General features: G+C 40.7%; 1 protein-coding gene across 1 annotated transcript in view; it reads left to right on the plus strand.

Annotated features, from left to right (window-relative positions):
* Positions 1 to 19,739, plus strand: part of plxnb2b (plexin b2b) — a 199,932-nt gene that overhangs the window by 67,149 nt on the left and 113,044 nt on the right. Inside the window, 1 exon segment of the mRNA XM_088416301.1 lies at positions 9,511 to 9,608. The gene's annotated coding sequence lies outside the window, so the exon portion shown is untranslated.

Raw genomic sequence — 19,739 nt, forward strand, 5'->3', positions numbered from 1 at the left:
GTTTGGCTTCAAACCACCAACTATTCTTTCTAAACTAAACGGTTCACTTTGTTTGTAGGCCTATTGTGCTAGCCTTCTGCTTAGCGTGAATGCATTACAAACAAAAGGAATGTGGAAGCTACGGAAGCTCACGAGGGTCAAAATGCAGCGTGGCATACAGGAAATTTAATAGTGATTTTTTTTTTTTTAAATTACACACAAAAAAAATGCAGATTGATCGAGAAAATCAAATAAATCAACAGGTAATAAATAATAAATAAAATAATCAGCAAATATCAGACCAAGTATTTTGCCCGCTTAATCAAGAATATTGCACCGAAGCTTGGTTTTGGCTGGATAAAAAAATGGAATCAAAGTGGCAACACAATGGCAAAAAGAGGCGCGACTTCATATAAGGAACAGACTCGATTGGGAGAAAGAGAGTTGAATAGGGCGTTTGTAGTCGCCGGAGTCTATACAGAGCGCCTCATTCAAAGGCGCGGCAACGCTTTGACATCCTGAATGGCGAGATTAGCCTACATGGTGTCAATGAAGGAAAATGAGCAAAGTGGCTCATTTCCATTCATTGAAACGGTGAATATGCAACTCTCTTTGCTGACAATTAGACTTGTTCTCTAGCTGCCTATGAAGCGCCACGCTGATTAATAACCAACATTCAGGAGCGCGGGTAAGCGATGCCGTAATGGCGCCATTGCATCCCCGCAACGATATATTCAATTGAACTGTTTCGAGGAACCCGACCGCTGTCGCTTGGAATGAACGTGGAATGGCTAATTATGTAAACGCAAACACCAATTGCACCGGTACGGTGTTACATCATTTCATTGGATGGATAAAAGTGGTTATTATAATATGTGGGTGTTTAGTGAACGATTGTAAAATCACTCGGAATTCAAGTCTCTTTTGTTATGAATGGAAATGCCATCTGTTTCAAAACCCTTTAAATCGCATTTTAGTATAGTTAAAGGTTTGATACCACTTTTCTTGCACGGACGTCAGTACAAGGATTCAATTCTAGTCACAGATAGTGATACCAAGGATTGATACCACTTGTACTTTTGATTTATTACATTTTTTAGGCGGACTTATTCATCCCGATATGGCATTTTTGTATTAAAATGTTCTATTCTTATTTAAATATTTATTATATATTTTTTTTTTCAAATATGTTACAATACTAATATATTCTAATATACATATATATATATATATATATATATATATATATATATATATATATATATATATATATATTTTTTTTTTTTTTGATATTTAAAAATTAAATCAAAAAAATTAAAAATGTAATTTAAAATTTTAAAATATATATTTTGTATTATATATATTTAAAAAACTATTTAAAAAATAAGTGGAAAAACTTAAAAATTTAATTTAAATAAAAAAATATATATAATTTTTTAAATATCTATTTAAAAATTAAATTAAAAAAAATAAAAATATAATTTAAATTTAAAAATATATGTTTTATATTATAAATATTTTTAAAAAAATATTTAAAAATTAAATTAAAAACTTAAATTTAATTTAAATTAAAAAAAAATATTATATATATATATATATATATATATATATATATATATATATATATATATATATATATATATATATATATATATATATATAATATGTATATATATATATATATATATATATATATATATATATATATATATATATATATATATATATATGTATAATATGTATGTATAATATGTATGTATATGTATATTTAGTACATGTGATTGCAGTTTGCCTTTTGCCCAAAGCAAACCGGGAAAGCCCAAACAGGATAAGCAGCATCGAAAATAATATTACTATAATACATTGTTGTTCCCCGCCGCCTTAGCTTCCCACTCGCCTCGCCTCGCATCTTGACTTCCTAAGCTCAAAACCCGAGGCTCACAACAGCGCAGACAAAACAAAACAAGGGCTTCCTAATTCCTGCGCTCCTTCCCCGGCCCGTCAAAGGAAGGGGCGTCCAGCTGGCCCCCCGTTGTTTTCGCTCCCAGGAATGTGTGACTAAGCGCTTGTCGGCCCCGTATCGGGCCAATCGCCACAGGAAATGTCCGCTTTCAAGTCCCAGCTGAGTGTGTCATTATGCCCTATCTCCTCCAACAGGCTTGGGCACGCCTCTTACATTGCTAATGCTCTGCGGCGCCCCCTTCCAATACACCACTAGCCGCCATTAGCATATCTGACCGCTAACTGGCATGCAGCTTAGCAGAAAAGAAGGGGCAGCCGCATGCAGCCTTGCAAAGTGAATTTACACTCACTGTATTTTCTGCACGATAAGGCACACCGGATTATAAGGCGCACCTTCAATGAGTGGCCTATTTTAAAACTGGTTTTGTATATACTGAAAGGTGCACCGCATTATAAGGTGCAAAGAATAGAAGCTACATTAGTGGCTGGGGTTGCGTTATGCATCTATTAGATGGAGTTGTGCTGAGAGGGAATGTCAACAAAACAATCAGATTCCTCGTTTAAATTGCTAAAAAATCGGCGTATACATCCCATATTGAAATTTTAAACAAATGTAAGACTATATGCATATAATCACTTTTTTTTCCCCAAAAGTGAAGGCCGAAAGTATGGCTGCGCCCTAGAAATGATAACTTAGATTATTTATTTATTTTAATTTGACACCATTCCAGAAAGATTGATTCTTCAGCTACAAAAGTTTTGACGCACACATGCGCATCTTTATACCGGGCGTATTCTTACTTACAATAATTACAGTACCAAAACAGGATGAGCTAGAGGGCAGACGTCAATTGGCCGCTAGCAGGCGGTGCCTGTTGCAGCTCGTGTCAGCTGAGGTTGTTACGGCATTATTTTCAGTAAAAGAAGCAAGCGGACTGAACCAACGTCCGAGTCACCCTCGTGTACATGTAGGAATGTTACTAACACATATAATTTATGAATAGGAAGACAAAAAAACCTGAAAAAATTTGCACAGGATTAAATTCATTGTTTTGCGATAGTTTTTACATTGTCGCCACACTCTTGGTGCGTCCTTTAAACGGTAACATGGTCAACACCAGAATTTGTCTCTGAAATTAAGGAAATTTGCCTTAAAATGGGGAATTAGATGGTTTTTGCAAACTTTTGACCAGCGGCGAAATTCCGTTTCATTCAATCAAACTCAATCACCCCAATTCCCATCGTTTCTAATTTGCGAAACGCCTCCTCCGTTGTCCGCAACCCGTCGGCTCAATTCTTCAATTCCCGAAGCTCAAGCGGCCATTAACCAGCTTCCCCTTTTTGTAATTTGTCCCGTCGTTCCTCACTCCCCCGCCCGCATCCAAACTTCCGTTTCCTCTCCCGTGGCGCCGCCGAGCGCGGAGACGTGTTACATACGGATGTGAAATTAATTGGATCACAGAGTGCAAGCGCATTGGTGTGTGAGGTCGGATTGGCGCCCGCTCCCCCACAACTCGCTGAGAGTTCCCTCCGAGGCAGCCGCCCGCCGCAAATCGCGGATCTGCGCCGTACGCGTCCGCCGGAATACAGATGAGCGCTTCATACAAAATACATGCTCAACTTTTGGGCCCGCGCGTCGTCGTCGTCTTGTTTGCTTACGTCGGATGCGTTTTCAAATCTGGGTTAGGAAATTCCCAGTCGAGGCTATTACACGCGCTAATGCTAATGAAGCTCCGAACGGAGATGCTAAGCCACGCCGTCTATTAGAGCGTCCCGCTTTACAATGAGGAAATCCTAATGACTAAATTCCAGCAGCGTCTGCTAAAAGCCGGACAATCTGAGTCGTGTTTCGGCTAATGCCGGCTTTTAGGAGATGCAAAATTCTAGCAGATTTTTTTTTGTGCCTGGCGCCATGTTTACATTTTGAAAAATATTGATTTGTTTTTTAAACACCTTTTTTACGACCTAATATTTTGATTGTGGTCTAATATGGAATTATTTTTATTATTTATTTATATTTCGGCTAATGCCGGCTTTTGGGAGATGCAAAATTCTAGCAGCTTTTTTTTTGTGTCTGGCGCCATGTTTACATTAAAGGGCCGAGGGATTTTGAAAAATATTGAATTGTTTTTTAACACCTTTTTTACGACCTAATTTTGTGATTGTGGTCTAATATGGAATTATTTTTATTATTTATTATTATTATTTTAGGCATACAAAATTAACGTTGCCGTTTTCAACAGTAAAACTTTAATATTTTGTCTCAGTAATTTGATAGCTACCTTATTTCTCTTGCGCAAGGATGACTTCAAAAAACATTTTTCCACTTTTTGATGCATTCGGTCATGTGACGTTTGCAAGCTGCGCTGTGATTGGTCATTACCCGAGCCCTAAGCACACGTGCGTTTTATTTTATTTTTATTTTTAGCCAACAGTGCGCGGAAAAATGCGTTTACATGAAAGATTTAAATCTAAAAATATTTATTTACATATTCCCCGTCAGTTTAATCTATTTTAAGCAAAGAAATAAACCCAACAATCATTTTTCTGAAGATTTGTCTTATTTAAAAAAAAAAGAGAAAAAAAAGAAGAAAATTGCTTGGAAAAATGACAATAATAATGTATACTGTCTACAATATATACAGAAAGCAGTATGTAATACAATATCTAATAGTATAATATACTGGAGTCAGTTAATTGTTGAAAACGATCTTTTTTTTTGTTTTTTGTTTTTTTTTACTGCAAAAAGGCTACGGATTAATCGAAGGTTTTCGATTTATTGTCCAGCCCTAGTCTGAAGCGTCGAAATATCTTTTGTGCTAGTTGTGTTTAGGAACACGTGTCAGGCTTTCTTGATGTGTTCTCAACAGAACGGCCCAAAGTGAAATAGGCAATTTCAGGCTCGTTCAAAACAGACGCGGCCTATCCCCGGAGCCATCAGCGCCAAGTTTGGCTGGCAAACATCGATGCCACGGACACGGGGTGCCTCGTGCTCCAAAACAATTTCAAAGTGCTAGACTCTTTCACGCGGGAATCCTGCTAAATTGCTCGCTCGTACGTCCGGCTGATTCATCATCGACGTATCTTCGTAACCTATCAAGGCTGCGCGGTGTCCACTTTGCGGAAGGTAGTCTCCTTTTCATTCATTGTCTATTTTATTTGTGTTCATAGCCAAAAGTGGTATCCAGCTAGCCGCTGCGTTCGCTAGCGCTTTTTGGTAATTACTTTCCTCGCGCGCAGCGGCTGCCCCATCTCAATTTGGGTATCGTGAGACGGCGTGGTGGGAGAGTAAGTGGAGGTGTGGAGCCAAACGCAGGGAAAGCAGCGAGGCAAGTTTCTCTCAAAAAAATAATTACTTACTACAAAAGACTCCAACTCTAGATTCTTCAAAGCACAAGACTGTAAGTGACAGCCCAACGAAATCCAAATCGACAACGATAATCACCTGACAAGAGCTGAAAAGAAACAGGAAACTAAATATATTCAAAACTGATGAGACAACAAGGCACACCTGGGTATGACGTAATAGGAACAGGGAGCTGATTGGCCAATACAAGGGAAGCAGCTTAATGCAGACAGTGGACACAATCACACTAACAAGACAGTGACACGAGGGGAACAGAAACATGAACTTAAAGACATGAACAAAACCCCACAACGTCAAAAGACAAATTAAAAAAAAAGCCCAAAACACAAAAGAACAGAAAACCTCGATAACATCTAGAGTTGCACGATAATCGATCACGATATGGCTGCCGCGATTAATTAAGCTGATCCTCAGCGGTGTTAATATTTAACAAGTCAAATCTAGCACGTTGTCATCCTACCACAAGGGGGCAGTGTTTCCCACATGTTTGCATGATTAAAGCGCCTACTTTTCTCACCCTAATAAATTATTTTCCAGTGTGAAATGGCATTGAGTCTCTCACCTCATTCCTAATATAAACAGTGCTAGCTGTCAATTGAGACCTGTTTTGAAAAATCAAAAAACTGGAAGGAATTCAGTTTCAAATGACCAAAAATGACATTTTGACTAATTGATCAAAATTTGCTCTAGAGTAAATAATGGCCAAGAATAATTGTGATTGAAAATCGTGACAAAAATAATCGTGATTTTTATATTGGCCATAATCGTGCAGACCAAATAACAACTCACAGACAACAACCTTTCCTATTTGCTTTCGCTTTATAGTCTGAAAAATGCGATACTTTACGTTTGTGTACAAAAAATGGGTGCTCGTCAATTGGAGGGGTAGGGCAAATGACAGAGGGATTACTATCGACCAGGTGGGCGATGAGGGCGCTCAACCTTGCGGGGTTGCAAGGAACCTGGCGGGCTCAACGTCTTATAATACACTGGAGGAAACGGATGATGTTTGACTTATTAGCCATTACTTTTTACCATTTGATATTATCGAAATAGAATTTTTGTTCTCTAATAAATGAAGAAATGAATTTGTCAAGGTCGCGGTCGGTTTCCTAGCCGGTTGTTTCTTTCGGGCTGCTGGCTGCTTCTGATGGATGGCGTTCCGCCACTAATGGTACATCACCAAGGCCTGCGTTTGCATTGTTGTGACTGGAGCCGTCCTGCCTCATTGGACCCCCGCACCTTGTCTCTTGCGTGAGGCGAGCGTCGGAGTGGAATGGCCGGCTGGTGATCAGCATCCCTCCACTCCTTCTCATTCGTCTTCATCTTCCCTTTTGTCTCCGCGCCAGAGTGACCAAGCCGTCGGCGCGGCAGACTCACCTTCAGACAAGGCCGTCGGACCTCCTATCACCTTTCGTCGCCGCTCATCCCTCATATTGTCCTCATCCTGTCCTTAAACAATTTCCGAAACCAGGTCGACGCACGCCTCCACTTGCGGATTGAATTTGTTCACCTATGACGTGGCTCTGAATTCACTCGCATCGGAATCGGCAACTGTTAATCAACAACTAATCGATTACTCGAAATAATCAATATTTTTGATTGATAATCATTCGTTGAGAGCTGAAATTGTCCAAATGCTTTGCAAATGTGCATTTTTATATCGACCGTATTCTTACGAAGAATAATTACCGTAACGGGACGAGCTAGAGGGCAGATGTTACGGCAGCTCATGTTAGCTGAGGTTTTTACAGCATTATTTTCAACAAAAGAAGCGAGCGGACTGAACCAACGTTTGAAACCATTCTTGTTGACACTTGAATATTACTAAAACGGAAAGGATCAGGTAAAAGTTATGATGATTTAATCAAGAATGCGTCGGTTTGATAAACCCGGTATTCCATTTGACTCATTTGACTTTGGCAAATACACACAATCATAAGATTGGTGAAACACGGATGCTGCTCAACTTTGGGTATTCATGGTACAATGAAGTCAAACTGCGTCGCGAGGAAAAGGGAAAAACAACTGCTTCAGATGCATTCAACATTACACTGGCGAGGCGTTCACTGACTGCTCGCAATGTGGGAGAAGTGACACACAACGCGCAACAAATGTTTAACTTAAGGATATGAACATAAAGTTTTTACAAGAGAAGATATTTATTGTTTTGCTGTAGTGTTTGCATTGTTGCCAAAAGTGCTATTTGGGGAATTACGGTAATTTATGTTTGTGTTGTATCAATATAAGACATTTGCAGACATCTTTTACTCTGGAAAACGATAATAAATATAACATCGGTTTTGTGTAGACAACCACTATTTTTTGGACATATCTATAAGTCTTCTATCTATAAGAGTTCATTTCCAATGTACTTTACAAGCCAATTTTTTCAGTTTGATTCAACAAACGAAATGTCTGCTTTCGTGGTTGTCTACGTATTTCGGACATTTAATGTTGAGAGGTTGCTTTTCCCGGCATTTTGACTAGGGATTGTAAAATGAAGCTTCATGAACCACTTGGGGGCGGGGCAACTTGTGTTCAACTCAACTCGTGGGCACCTCTGTGAGACTTGTTAATTAGCATGGGAGCCTTGAGACTTAAGCCTGTGTTATCTACCCCCTCCCACCCCCCCCCCCCCCCGCTCCCCCCACCCCCAGCCCTCCGGCGGCTCGCGCCGATCGCGCCGCCGCCAGGTTTGCGAAGGATGACGCCGCCAGCTGTCTTTTTCATGGACGGCTGCCAAACCTTTCCCCGTATCTTGCGTCCGTTGTCATTTCCTCATTCAGTTTTTTACCCCCCCTTCCACCTTTCCATTATCTGCTAGTGTACTCTCAACACCAGTCTCGTGCAAAGAGTATTTTTAGTTGTGGACTGGTGCCTACTCATAGGCACAAACTGGCAAGGTCAGCTGGGTCGGCGTGCGTCCAGGTCAGCGGACAGTCTGCGTCCACTGCCAAGTGCTTAACACGCTCCGCGTTTGTCTTCTCCCGCTAAAGGTCAGACGAGCGCTCGAAACCCGAGGGCTCGTCTCCCGTTTGGACAATCGGGATCTCGCCGGGTAAACGGCTTTCCGCCGGGCGGCGTCCCTTCTTTCCAAAGGAGTGCGCGGCCGGACGGCCGGCGAATTTGCGCTGGAGTGAAAGCCATTTTGTGGGAGTTTGTATGAGCGCGCCTTCCTTGCACTGCTCGTACTGTTAAGCTCTCCTGCACTTTGTTTGACCCGAGCTGTTGAAGAGGTGTCAAAACAAGACAAGTGCGAAGCAGCAAAGCCAAAAGCTCTCTAAACAAAGACGCTACAGTTAGTATGTTGCTTTTATTTGCTTAGATCAGTGCTTCTCAACCTTTTTTCAGTGATGTGCCCCCTGTGAAAAATCTTTTCAGCCAAGTACCCCTTAACCAGTGCAAAGCGTTTTTGGGTAAAAAAAAAAAGAATAAAAAATGCCATCAGTGTCTAATTTATTAAACTGTAGACCCTTTCAAACGTCATTTGTGTTGTCCACAAATAATCAACCTAAAGAAGAAATAGAAGATATCTGTTAAAAAAAACAACTTAATTATTAATACATATTTTTCCACAAAAAATAATCAATATAAAGTGTTGGATCTGTTCTAAAAAAAATAATACAGTAATTAAAAATAAATATTTGTCCATGGAAAATTTTAAACATTGCCAGAAAAATCTATAAAAAAAGACTTAGACAAGCCCAGATTAGACTATATATTAGTAACTCAAACCAGCCAAGATTGACTTTTCTTGCTAGCAAGGGACAACTAAGCTCCCACTCTCGTGTTCGCTTCGGAGTTGTCAGAGCTCAGTCTTGCTTTTTTATTCAGCAAAGCATTACACAATACAAGACATAACTGCAGATAGTCCGGCACTGCTGATCTATTCCAACAGCTGGGCCAAGGTTTCTGTTCACACTTTTCTGCCTCAACAACAATATCCTAGGAATGGGATGAGATGGACAAGGACTGCAAAGATGGATTGCAATACAGAAAATTAATACATCACAACAAATTAATTCATCATCAACTGGGAGAATATTTTTGTTCCTTGCAAACAAACATAACAAAAGGGTTTAAACCCTCGTTTTAGCAAGTTAAGCGTTTATCCAGCTAAGCTAACAGTTAAATATCGAGTTTTGAGGGCCCATGCACTCTAAATAATTCATCTCACTTCTTGTTGTCATCTGCTTCAGAATTTCAGATTTCTCCAAGAGAACAAACTACGATCAAAGAAGTTGCACCAAAGTGGAGTACAAGACCGCGTCGTCCAGAGCTAAGGCGCGGCGACAGGGTAAGCTAACCGTAGCGCGCGCGTTTATCGCCGTCATTTCCAGCCATTCAAAGCAACCTTTGAAGTCTTTTCCATAGTTCTTCCACCTCGCGTTATGTTCGCCTTTGATAACAGCGTCGGAATAAGCCGCTTTCGGTCGATCGATGGGATATTTTGTACTGCGCCGCTCCTCCGTGCCTCCTCTGCAAAATAGCGCTTGCCCAAAGAACAAGAGGGTGGGAGGGTGGCAAGCGTTTCTCTGATCTTCTGCCTCTCACAGAACCATCTGTCTGACGCTGGCCCAACCGCCCGCGCGGCCTAGCATTAGCGCTTGCAAATATATACAGAACATCTCTCGCATTTCACGCAAGCGGGAGCCCCACGCTGACTTGGGGCTCGCCGGCAGTCGGGTTGGAAGTGAGAGCAGATTGGAGCCCGTTATAGTTGTGGGAAGTGTTTTTTTTTTTTTTTTTCGGGGGCGTGCAGACGGCATCCGAAATAGAGAGCGGCTGTGTGGTCAGCCAATAAAATGTGTCGGTCTCCTGCAGTTTGATGTCAGAGAGTCACAGTAACTTTGAAAGCTGAGTTTACGCGACAAATCACACAAATCAGATGTTTTTTTTGTCTTTATTCTGCAATGATTTTTGCTTCCTTCCAAATGCACAATTCAGATTTTTTGCCGTCATGCGACATAAATCAGAATTCCTGATGTTATTATGATTTTTTATGGTTTTTTTTTTGTTTTTTTTTGCCTAGTAGACTTTTATTTTGACGTCTTTCCTCGGAGTGTGTGATCTCCACTTAGCTTGTCAAGTCTGCTGACGTGACGTTTTATAGAATTAAAGTCCATCGATCAAACGTCATTAACCGTATTATTATTATTATTATTATTATTATCAGTACTGATTTTTAATTTTTTTTTAAATGTCATAGTATTGTTAATTGAAAACAGTAGCTTCAGGTGCTTGGATTAATCTGCAAAAAAAAAAAAAAAAAGATCTACAAATTATAAAACTGCTCCTCAAATGAAATCAATAATAATCAAGACTGATCTGCAATTAAAAAATCTCAACAAATTAAAAAATTGCTCCTCAAATGATGTCAGTGATTCACACAACTGCTCTGCAATAAAAATAAGCTCCAAAAAAATTGGGACTCAAATTATGTCAATGATTCTCAAAAATGCTCTGCAATAAAAAAGCTCCACAAAACTAGAAAATTGCTCTGCAAATTAATTCAATGATTCACAAAATTGCTCTTCAAAAAGCTTCACAAATTTAGAAAATTGCTCAGCAAATGAAATCATGACTCTCTAAACTGTTGTGCAATGAAAAAAAGTTTTACAAAATTTGAAAATTGCTCCTAAATTAAGTCATGATTCTCAAAACTGCTCTGCAAATAAAGCTCCATAAAATGAGAAAATTGCTCCTCAAATGAAGTCAATGATTCAGAAAATTGTTCTGCAGTAAACATATTTCCACAAAATTATATAGTAGCTCCTTTATATTATTATATTTTTCTCAAAACTGGTCTTCAATTAAAAAAGTACCACAAATGAGTAAATTGCTCTACAAATTAAATAAAATATTCAAAGCTGTACAAAATTTGAAAATTGCTCCTCAAATTAAGTCAATGATTCACAAAATTGCTCCGCAAAAATTATTAAAAAATTATTAAATTTTATTAAAATTATTAAAAAAGTACCACAAATGAGTAAATTGCTCTACAAATTAAATAAAATATTCAAAGCTCTACAAAATTTGAAAATTGCTCCTCAAATTAAGTCAATGATTCACAAAATTGCTCCGCAAAAAATTATTAAAAAATTATTAAATTTTATTAAAACTGTTAAAAAAGTACCACAAATGAGTAAATTGCTCTACAAATTAAATAAAATATTCAAAGCTCTACAAAATTTGAAAATTGCTCCTCAAATGAAGTCAATTATTCACAAAATTGCTCCACTAAAAAATATTATAAGCCCTGTTATTGTATGCATTTCTACTTGACATTACATTCTTTTTTTTAATAACTATAGCAGCAAACTTCGAATGTTTTTCACTTCCAAGCTTTACATTCTTAGCAAGTTTTGCTCCCAAGCAACGTTTTCATTTTTTTTTTTTTTCTTTTTTGGCAGGGGCTTAAAAGTTGCACAATTTGAACGATTAGAGCATGTCAAGTCACATAATTCTATTCATTTTTTGCAGCCCCGTAGATGATGCAATTCTGATGTTATTAAGTCTTTTCCCCAGCTGCTGACACAATTGCAATTTTACATGCACCATGTGACACTATTTTTTTTTTTTTTTTGCACAAAAGCAGATGATGGTATACAGTGGAAAATGTCCGATCAAGCAGAAAATCCAAATTGGACACTTGTCCCCGCAGTCTTTTCACCTGTTGCGCAATGCTTTGATAGGAACATGAAAAGCTGATAGGAAGGAAAAGCTTTCTTTGTCGCCCATAAATCTTGTATGTTACAAAAGACTTTTTCAGTCTGTGTCACAGGTGCTAGTTTTAAAGGCGCAAGTGATATTTACCGGCACTAATAAGCCGCCAAGATCCCGGCGTCCTCCCTTCAACTTGTCAGCGCCGCTAAAGCGTTTGCGGCGCCGCGGCGGTGACGATTTAGCGTTAAATCAGTCCGCTCCTCTGTTTCTTATTTATTTATTTATTTATTTTTTTCCCGGGGAAGGATATGTTGGGGTGAGCGGCTTTTTATTCCAAGCTCCAATTTCTCTTTGAGAAGATTCTCCTCCTGCCCGCTCGCTTCCCGGCTGCTGTGAAATGGGATTTTCTTTCTCGTTTGTTCAAGATTTTCTTGTCGCCGCCGCGCACTGGGGTCATCTGACACGGCTTGAAACTTTGCCGGCGGTTGTAGGAGTAGAGTAGACATTGGCCAGGATAAAGAAATGCTTTTATTTTGAAATCGTTGTGAACTCTTTACAGTGGACCCTTGGCAAAAAATGGCAATTAATAATTTTCCGTGTTCTTGAACCCGCGCGCTGCTTAATTGAATCGGACGGAGACGTCGTAACTTTCACATGATCGTTTGAACAAGGATGGACTTGGACGTTGTCACAGTCTGCTCGCTTCTTTTATTGAAAATAATGTCGTAAATGCCCAAAATGAAGCCCTCTAGCTTGTCCCGTTTCGGTAATTTTTCTGAGTAAGAATATGGACTGTAAAAATTGCACATTTGTGCATCAAAGCTCGGCTTATGCGACTAACCCACAGGTGTCAAACTCCAGTCCTCGAGGGCCGGTATCCTACATAATTTCAAACCTTTTCCATCAAAAACACCTGATTCAAATGTTTGGGATCATTTTGGAGCTCCTGCAGAGCTTGCTAATGAACTAATCATTTGAATCAGGTGTGTTTGGGAAAGAAAACCGGAAAACATGCTGGATGCCGGCCCTCGAGGACTGGAGTTCCACACCTATGGACTAACCGATCTCTCTTCCTTGAATGAGTTAACGTTTATAGCTTTTGGCCTTCATTTTGGGGAAAAAAAACGCGTCTTACATTTGAGGAATTGCGGTAATTAGAATTTCACGGGCCACATTGAATGATGTGACGGGCCGCATCCGGCCCACCGGCCTTGACTTTGACACCCGTGCATCAAAGCATGAAGGAGCCCGCCGGCGTGAGCCGAATTGATCCCTCTGCCGGAAACAGGTGTGTTGGGGTTCCAAATGCCCGTCACTCCGCCAGTAAATCCCATCTTTGGATAAATGGCTCCAAGCCAGACTTTTTTTCACATGTCCTTTTTCGAGAAGCGCGCATGTGGCTTTCTGCCGGCTTTTTGAGGATCAAAAAAGGAGCATCTGCATGCGCCGCCGCTGGTAATGGTCCCGTGGTTTACCATGCTAAGTTTTTTTCTTCCCTCGCCCGTCCCTTCATTTTCTCCTCCGCTTACTCCGTCCTCAAACTCCAATCAGTTCCATCTGTGTCCGTCCCCCAAATGTCAGGCTCCAACCGTCACCGCGCCTCCGGAGTTGCTTCGGCGTAGCCGAGCGCCCCGGCTCGGGTAATGCGTGCGCGGCGGCGAGCTTAATCACATCGAGGAAGCACACCTGTGCTAACAGATGTCCGCCGGGGCTGCCGTGCTGTTCCTCTTTAGGGTGCAGCGTCTGCTTATGGCCGCAGTGTCGCTCCTTGACTGTTTTCCGCTTTTTCCTCGGAGGGTATGTCCTGATGCCCAGGAGAGCCCGCTGTGGAGTCAGGCGGGAAGCTTTGGCCCCTAGAGTTTTACTCACTCTCCCAGTCTTAAAAATTGTATCTTGATAGATCCTGCTATATAGATGATGATACTTATAAGATTAAAAAATGGATTGATAGATCGAGCAGTGCTAGCTCAGTCATAGATAGACTGATAGTTAGCGAGCTGAATTGTCCGATCTCCTGCTTAGCTAGCTGGATGGATGGATGGATGGATGGAAGGATGGATGGATAGATAGATAAAACGTTAGCTAGCTTGCTAGCATATAGATAGATGGATAGATAGATAAAACGTTAGCTAGCTTGCTAGCATATAGATAGATAGATAGATAGATAGATAGATAAAACGTTAGCTAGCTTGCTAACATATAGATAGATAGGTAGATAGGTATATGGATAGATAGATGGATTGCTAGCTAGGCTAGCTAGATAGATTGCTAGCTAGATAGATCACTAGCTTGGCCATCTAGATTGAGCGCGAGCTAAGCTAGATAGATTGGCAGCTTGCTAGCTAGCTTGAGAGATCGCCAGCTAGCTAGCTATCTTGAGAAATTGCCAGATAAATAGATAGATTTCTTGCTAGCTAGTTTGAGAGATGGCCATCTAGCTAGCTATCTTGAGAAAATGCTAGTTAATAGATACATTTCTTTCTAGCTAGACAGCGATTGCTAGCTAACTAGATAAAGAGATTTCCAGCGAGCCAACTAGCTTGCCGCCTAGCTAAATAGATAGTCAGCTCGCTAGCTAGCTATCGTGAGAAGCTGTTTTATGAAGGCTAACTTGAGAGATGGATAATATTGTTACAAATTCAATATCGTTAAAAACCTTGCTTGTCAGGTGTCCTCAAAAGTTCAGTAGTGCCACTATTTTGTTTTATTGTAGTCTAAAAATTAGAGCGACGGTTGTCATTTAACAACCTCCCTGATATGAGAGCGAGGAGAACTTTTGCCCAAAGATCCCCTCTGTGTATTCCCATCTTAAAGGCTTGGTATCGTTTATCTGTGACGAGACCCCAAAAATCAATTCAAAGTAAATTTGGTGCCTTGCTTTATTTGTAAATCAATGTTCGATTTTTTTTTTTTTTTTTAAGACCAAACCTGGTAAACCGGCGCTGACATTTGGAAGTCATCTTATCTGATTATAAATGGATTGTACCGATTTGTCGTGTGCAAGAGCATTAGTCAGAGCATTTAGTGCTGCTATGCTATTCAACAGCTTTAGTCAACATAAACTTGTGTTGCGTAGATAATTACGCCCCATATGCGATATATATACAAAGCATATTTTTTTTTTTTAAATCCACGCTTTAGCTTAGGGGACATTTAGAGTAACGCGCACCAGTCGTGGTAAGTGGTTTCCCAGACAAACTGCACACGCTAATGAGTTAACCAGACAGAATGATCGGTATTAGCGAATTTAAAGGAGGCAATCAGCGCACCGCTGCCCCCCAGTCGAGAAGGATTATGTGATTTACATCCAGCTGTGCTTTCCCATTTGCCGCTCTAACAACCTCTTCCGTCTCGGCTCGACACGTTTTGTCCCGAGCCGGCCGCCCACCTCTCCCGACCGGAGGTGCGCGCCACCTGGCGCACCTTAACCCCCCGCGCCGGTCATGACTAAATAAATACGCTGTTTTGCCTCATGGCTCTCCAAACACGCTGGCTCTTTGGTCCTCGAAACCTGTCCGGGCGTTGATGTATTAAAAACAGCCGAGCATTAAGTTTCATTAGCTTCGCTCTCGCCGAGGTGGAAAAGTGACGTTAGCGGAGTACTGGAAACATGTAGTGGTAGTTTGGTATTCAGATATTCTACAGATAATTTTTGTGTCACGTATTTAGATAAAAATGAGTGATATTCGGGGTTCAAAGTTTCCGTCGGTTATCCGAATATTAAAAATAGTCAGTTTCGTAGAATGTGAGAGGAAATGACACAACTGAGGAAGTTGCCATTCCCACTGATCACTTTTTAACAAATCAAGCTTACTTAAATGTGTGCTTTAGCCAGCAAAAATGGCTACTGTTGAGGTGTTGTCATTTTGTTTCATAAACCAAATGGATTTTGGTCCAAAAGGCTGATTTTTGTCAATTTGCTTGAAATCTCACTAATGTTTCTAGAGATTAAAATTGTCTGCTGCTTGGCAGTTTTAAAAAAAAATCAAGTATCTTTTACCAAAGTTTTCATTGCAATTGTCAGAGGAATATCCGAATACCAAAAACAGTCAATCTCTGCAGCCCTGCACTCAATTGTCCTATACAGGCAGTTTAATGGACTGTGAGAGTAAATGTGAGAGTAAATGAGAACGTTGCCATTCCTACTGATCACTTTTTAATCAAAGCAGTTTTAATTAAATGTGTGTTTACCCAGAAAACATCATTCCTGTTTTGTTTCATAAAGGAAACGGATAGATTTTTCCCAAATATATATATATTTTTTTCTATGAATATAAATATGAATATATATATATTTTTTCTATAAATATAAATAATCAAACATATTTTTCTATAAATGTAAATCTGAAAAAAAATTATATATTTTTTTTTTTTAACCTAATTTTTCACAACAATTTTCCGAGGCATGTCCAAATCCCGCAATATCGGATAGCTGCAGCGTCTGGAGAGAATTCAAGATAACCAGTCTGGGGCCTCCTTTCATTCACCGCTGCTCCGTGATTGGTCGGCCTCCACTTCTGCGTTAGGCCCAGCAGACATTCCCCTATCAGTTTTCCTAATGCGAACTCACGGAAAATACATTCAGATGCGTCCGTGGCCCCGCTCTCATTTCCAGCCTGTGTCCACCTCTCATCTGTCCGGCGCATTGATCCCAGCTCTTATCTCCACTCTCATCCTTGTGTTATTTCAGGCACATAGGGATTGCTTAATGATCTATTGACCTGATTCATCGATCTGTACAGTCCGCCACAATGGACTATCTCCTAAAGAGAGGGGGGGGGGGGGGGGGGGGGGGGGGGGTTGGATGCAACCCCCCCTTGCAACAAACGGCCGCTCTTTGCCTCTCCGCCACAGCATCCCCTTTAACGCGCCGCCTCCTAAGTGCCCCGTGCGGCTTTGCTGTCTTAACAGCGTTTTGCTAGCTCGAGCGTGGCGCAGCAACCTAATACGCTCGTAATAGATATTCATACGGAATACGGGCCTAGCATGTTGGAAATAATGAGGTCCATGCGTCTAAGTGGAAGCCCTTGAAAACAGATGGAGTCTTCCGCTCCAGGCGCAGGACACCCACAAAGTACGGCGAGGCGTTTTATCCCCCCGCCGCACGTTCCCGTACGCCGATGACACTTTTGCGCTCTTGCGCCCGCGCTTGAAAAGGGAAAGGGGGCTGTACATTAACGCGATAAGGATATGACTATCTTCCGCAGGCGGATAACTGCGTTTCTCACTTTGCCTCGGCTGCTTTTCTTTTATTCAAGATCGCCTTTAATCAAGTCAAAGACTTCTTCACGTTAGCGTCGGGATTGGCCGGCGGTATGTTTAAGAAAATAATAGTTTATTTTTAGACGGCCGACCGTGTGCGCAACAGCTGTTGTTGTTCTGACATGATTCTTTTCAAGGGTGAGACATGAGGGATTTGCCAGACACTATACGCGCTGTGTTTAATTAACTCAGCCAAGGAGGTTGTGTGTTTTTTTTGTTTTTGTTTTTTTTCCCCCAGTCTCCTGAGAACAAAATGTAATGTTTGATTTGCGGCTATTGTGCACGCAAGCCGCTACGTCTCACAATTTAGTGCTTGATGAGGATGAATTTCCGACTTGGGCCTACCGACGGAAGCCGTATGGCGGGTTTTTTTATGGGGTTCTAAACACAAGATCAATAAACATATTTACTTTTACTTCCGCATCTTCCGCTAATCAGTTTAGCGTCAATACATCTTGTTAGTGGGTTCTATTTATCGTTTTGTTTGCGCCTTAGTTCTTCTCACGTCAGCTGGTATGCCAACACGGCAAGCCTGAGGCAAGGATTTTCAAAGAAAATAGAACACCTTCATTGTTATTGTACACAGGTGTACAACTAAATTAGGAGTCCTGATCCGATTTGGTGCAATTTAATATGAAAGACAAATAGAATAAAAAATACCATGAATTTCAAATACCTTTTTAAGGCTTTGGACATTCAGTCCCAGGTGCTTACTGTAAATTTCTGCTACTTATTTCTCATGCTTTGAACCCTGTGTCTTATAGTTAAATGAGTCTTATCTGGTTTTTTTACTAGCCACCAGGGGGCAATCCCCCACCAAACAAAGAGAGACAGAAGATGACACTCTCAAAGTACTGATTTTGAGTTGGAACTGCTATTTTACTTGCCCTCTCCACTGTAAAATTCAATTGGGCAACTGCAGTGTGCAGCTCTCATTGTGTATCATATGCGAGTCCTCCCCTGCTGCAGCAGCCAATCACACTGTCCGTTTCTTGCTTGCTCTTGCTTAGTATCAATATATTTTTCTCCTGCAGCTAACAACTACAGATAACATGGCTAACATGTTCTCATATGATACTTTTACGGAATGTTTCATATGGAAATAGACAAGGTAGGACACGAGCCGTCTAGTCTGCTCGAGCGGGGATTAAGTTTTTATGCAACTTTTTATGATAGACTGATTACCCTGGAAGAGTTTTGCAACAACTATTGTGTTTATTAAAAAAAGAAAAATGAGCATCATGCACATCTGTAATTAACAATACTTTAAGAAAAGTCAACAACTGTTTTCTCGTTTACTGAAAAGAATGTTGCCTCCAAATATTATTACCCTCCCTGACTACTAGTAATCTGTAGCAAACCTGGGGGAAAAAAAAATATATATATATATATATATTAGTGTATCTCTTGTACTTGTAGAAAACGGATGTAATCAGGTCAGTGTAATAAGCAGTAGCGATTCCAAGATGTGACACGCTGTAATGCCGCTTCTTGTCCGTAATCAATAGCCAGACGATTTTCGAGCGGCTCGATTCTGCACGATTCTGCTGCAGGGGTAACAGATGGTCGCGACTGATAGCGTTTTGCCGCCAGAGAGGATGCCGAAGGCGGGCCGGAGAGGGAAAAAAAAAAAAAGGTTAGCGAGTACTCGGGAAAGCTTTCTATGTGATCAAATGAATAGTTAATTGTAACCACCTGCAATGCCCCCAATTCACAGTCAAGAAAATCTCTTTGTTGCGATGCTTGTAGGTTTTTGTAGCCGGAGGGTTTACATTGTGTTCATGTTAAATATTTAGCGTTGGGGGGGGGGGAGGCTGTAGCTGTTGGTTGTGTTTTTGTAAAAAACACTCCAAATGAGAGCAAGATATTATTGAGACTCGAGTATATCAAGACCGTGACAAGACCAAGACTTTTGGAGGTTGAGACCGAGACAAAACCAAGACTTTGGAGGTCAAGACTGAGACATGAATAAGACTTCCGAAGTCAAGAGAGAGACAAGACAAATACTTTTTGAGGTTGAGAGAGAGACAAAAAAAAAAGAATCTGGAAGTTAAGACCAAGGAAAGACCAAGACTCTTGGAGGTCAAGACCGAGACAAGGCCAAGACTTTGGAGGTTTAGACCGAGGCAAGACCAAGACTTTTGGAGGTCAAGATGAAGACGAGAACAAGAATTTGGACGAAAAGACTTTTTTGGAGGTCTAGACTGAGGCAAGACCAAGATTTTGGAGGTCCAGACTGAGACCTGAGCAATCGTTTGGAGGTCCAGACAAAGACAAGACCAAAACTTTGGAGATAGAGATTGAGACAAGACCAAAACCTTTGGAGAGCGAGACCGAGACAAGACCAAGACTTCAGATGTCAAGACTGAGACAAAATCAAGGCTTTGGAGGTTCAGACTGAGACCTGGCCAATAGTATGGCGGTCCATACAGAGACAGGATCAAAACTTTGGAGATGTAGGTCGAGACAAGACCAAAACCTTTGGAGTGCGAGACCGAGA

The sequence above is a fragment of the Hippichthys cyanospilos genome, chromosome 6 (assembly GCF_059441005.1).
Source record: "Hippichthys cyanospilos isolate Australia breed blue-spotted pipefish chromosome 6, RoL_Hcya_1.0, whole genome shotgun sequence".
NCBI classification, from domain to species: domain Eukaryota; kingdom Metazoa; phylum Chordata; class Actinopteri; order Syngnathiformes; family Syngnathidae; genus Hippichthys; species Hippichthys cyanospilos.